Source organism: Tachyglossus aculeatus, chromosome X4 (genome assembly GCF_015852505.1).
Source record: "Tachyglossus aculeatus isolate mTacAcu1 chromosome X4, mTacAcu1.pri, whole genome shotgun sequence".
NCBI lineage: Eukaryota > Metazoa > Chordata > Mammalia > Monotremata > Tachyglossidae > Tachyglossus > Tachyglossus aculeatus.
Genome location: NC_052098.1, coordinates 32,829,605 through 32,833,715, shown reverse-complemented (window position 1 = coordinate 32,833,715; position 4,111 = coordinate 32,829,605).

Sequence of the window (4,111 nt, the reverse complement as noted above, 5' to 3'; positions counted from 1 at the left end):
GATAGTTGGTGTTTTATAAGTGACAGTGACAAAATAAGTCAAATATATTATTTTATTTATATTATTTTTATTATTTCATTTATTTTTTTATATATTAGCTCCATCCTTACATATCAACCTCACAAAAATATTGCATATGAGTTTGCTGAAGACCTCACACAACCCACCTTCCTAGGACAATTCAAATTTGGAGAGTATCATATAGGTGCAAGCAGGCAGCAGGAATGCTAGGGAAGGATAAAGCAACAGATCACTCAACTCCAAATAAAGGAATGACTTGGTTGAAGATTTTTTTAATCCCATGTTTTTTTCCAAAATGATAATAAAGTATTGCCTTTCCAGAAAGATCAGGTTAAGGCAACCTTCCTTGGTGATGGTATTTGTTAATACCTTACTATGTGCCAAGCACTGTATGAAACATTGGGGTGGATACAAAATAATCAGGTTGGACACAGTCCCTGTCACACATGGGGCTCATAGTCTTAATCCCCATTTGACGAGGTAACTGAAGCATAAATAAGTTAAGTGACTTGCCCAGGGTCACACAGAAGACAAATGGCAGAGCCGGGATTAGATCCTCTCACTCCCAGGTCCGTATTCTTTCCACTTTCGCCACAGTGCTTCTTTCTACAGCACCCTGAAATGCCTTTTGCGAGGAGAGCAAAATCATGTGCTATTCATCCTCTATTTTTGAAATTTTTTCATATATAGTTCAGTTGTCAGACAACAGTGCTCTGTACACAGTAAGCGCTCAATAAATACCACTATTGATGATGATGATTTATGTTCACTAAATTTCTTTCCGTTTTATTTTATTTATTTTTTTTAAAGCACTCTTCCTGTTGGGCGGATGAGCCATTTACTTTCCAGAGTTTTTTTGTTCATGGGCATTTTGGAAATAGACCATTTTTAACTCAGTATTTCAGGGCAAAACCTAAGATTGTTCTTTCCTTTTCCCTATCCTACCTAAAATAGCACGTCAGAAGCACAATAATAAGGAAAATCATTTTCAAGGAATTGAGATCCCTGTTAAGAAATTCTCAATAGCAAATGCCAGATGGAGCCAACTGTTTGAGTTAGACAGTGTGATTGCTAAATTACAGGTACCTTGACTCATACCAATAAAATTGTTGTGTAATATGATGCCTATACCCTCAACTTGGTTTATTTAATAATGGCATGGGTGTAGGAATAAATCACTCTTCTTGTTTAGCTGAGGCCCCAATGCTAAATGGACAAGGTGATCTTCAAATTCTGTTTACTGTATGATTATGTTTCTGTCTCCTTCACATTCTTCAGCAGCAGCTGGTGAGCAGGCACTGTGAATTGCTAATTCACCTCTTAGCTGTAAAATTAGTCCAGGTTCAGGAGCGACTGGGAGCAGCTGGTAAACAATTCTAAGGCTTGCTGGCTTCATCAACAGAATATACCTTAGCGATATGCCTGGCTCCAACTATCTTCTGCTGCAGCTAAATTCTTCAGATAAGACTGAGGCCTGTTAAGAAAGACTGTGTGTAGTGTGAGGCATTAGAGTCAATGATTTGGAAATCCAGATAATGGAAACACAAATTTATCCTGAGGGAATCACCAGGGTGCTGAATGTTGGGCAGAAATGCTGTGTGACCTTGGGTAAGTCACTTACCTTTTTTTGGGCCTTAGTTACCTCAACTGTAAGATGGGGATTAGGTCCCCACACCAGTCTCTTGGCCAGCAGGCTCTAGGAGTGAAGGTGTTGGGAGGGGATGAGAAGAACGTGGGCTATGTGATGGAGCAGCAGCTCCGTATACTTGCAGGACTGTAGGCAGTCAATGCTTGCAGAGTCATTCAGGTCCAGGAGCAATGTTCATTCTAAGGATGCCAAAATTTGCCATAGCCCACACTTGCGAGGGCTTTGGGCTCGGTCCGGTGGTGACAAGGACCTGGGACAAATTCCAAGGCTATGCCCTTGGATGCCAGGGCTGAACCCTAGCAAGTCATGCAAAAACCACGTTTTGGCTGTACTCTACTCTTCCTTATTCTTTGTTTGTCCTCAGGAAAATCTGTTGGAGTTTGAGCCCGTTGGAATGTGATGTGGGACTTGGGGAAGCATCATTATCACATAATGATAATAATAATGATTATGGTGTTTGTTAAGCGCTTACTATGTGCCAAGCACTGTTCTAACCACTGGGGTAGATACAAGGTAGTCAGGTTGGACACAGTCCCTGCCTCACATGGGGCTCACAGTCTTAATCCCCATTTTAAAGATGAGATAATTGAGGCAAGAGAAGAAGTTAAGTGACTTGCCCAAGGTCACACAGCAAACAAGTGGCAGAGCCACATGGGCCCCAGGGCAGTATAGTGTGGATTCTGAGCTGCCCCTGCCCATCTCTGGATATCTCTGGAGCCAAGATATAATAATAATAATGATGGCCTTTATTAAGCGCTTACTATGTGCAAAGCACTGTTTTAAGCGCTGGGGAGGATACAAGGTGATCAGGTTGTCCCACGGGGGGCTCACAGTCTTAATCCCCATTTTACAGATGAGGTAACTGAGGCCCAGAGAAGTTACATGGCTTGCCCAAAGTCACACAGCTGACAATTGGCGGAGCCAGGATTTGAACCCATGACCTCTGACTCCGAAGCCCGGGCTCTTTCCACTGAGCCACGCTGCCTCTCTGCTGCTTCAAAGATGAAGAATTGCTGCACGGAGGCAACGTTCTGGGGAATCAGGGAGCTGAAACAGATAGCAGGGTAGCTGAGATGAAGGACTTCTCCCCAGGCCTAGAATCGTGCTGCTTCTCAGCAGGACGTAAGGTCTGGACTGAAGTGCTTTTTGGAGGGAGTGACACTAACCTGGCAGCAACCTGTGCTGAAGGCTGGAGGAGACCCTTAACCACTGCTACCTCCGGTGAACCACTCCACCCTGATCTTGAGCCACTTTTGTCTCTGCAGACCACTTGGGCCTTAGCAGAAGTTTCCAGTTCTGATGCCAGCGTCCCTAAGCTTCTGAGCCAAGAAGGGTCTTGGAAGGATCTCCTGACTCTCTTCCTCCATTGAAAGCCCTACTGAAAGCTCACCTCCTCCAGAAGGCCTTCCCAGACTGAGCCCCCTTTTTCCTCTCCTCCTCCCCATCCCCTGCCTACCTCCTTTCTCGCCCCACAGCACCTGTATATATATTTGTACAGATCTATTACTCTATTTTACTTGTACATATTTACTATTTATTTTGTTAATGCTGTGCATATAGCTTTAATTCTATTTGTTCTGACGATTTTGACACTTGTCTACATGTTTTGTTTTGTTATCTGTCTCCCCCTTCTAGACTGTGAGCCCGTTGTTGGGTAGGGACCGTCTCTATATGTTGCCGACTTGTACTCCCCAAGCGTTTAGTCCAGTGCTCTGCACACAGTAAGCGCTCAATAAATATGATTGAATGACTGAATGAATGAATGAATATGCTTGTGGAGTCCGTTCAGGTGATGAGACGCAGAGCCAGCCAGAGCGATAGCTGCAGGATGGTCTAGTGAAAAGGGCTGGGAATCAAAGGATCTGGGTTCTATTTCCAGCTCTGCCACTTGCCTGTTGTATGACCTTGGATAAGTCATTTAACTTTCCTGTGCCACTGTATCCTCATTTTTAAAGTGGGAATTCAATACCTGTTCTCCCTCCTACTTTTATTGTGAGACAAGGGACTGTGTCCAGCTTGATTATCTTGTAGCTACCCCAGTGTTTAGTACAGTGCCCGTCACATAGTAAGCAATCAACAAAAATTATCATTATCACTATCATCATAATAATTGTGGCAGAACCAGTGGCAGACCTGAAGACAAGGAACGGGTAAGTGGGATGGGGGATGAAGTAGAAATAGGCAAGGGAAGGGAAACATGAGGGATAGGTACTGTGATCAGGTTATCTTGTATCTCTCCTAGAGCTTAATACAGTATTTGGCACATAGTAGGTGCTTAACAGTGCCATTATCATTTTTTATCATCATGATATTATTAATACCTACCACTGTTGTTTTTTCAATTCACTCAGGATTTAAGGCAGGTGTCCCACTCACCTCACACATGGATATTAATTCTGAATTGTGTTGCCTCCTCCATAGCTATCCAAAACAACGAGTTGT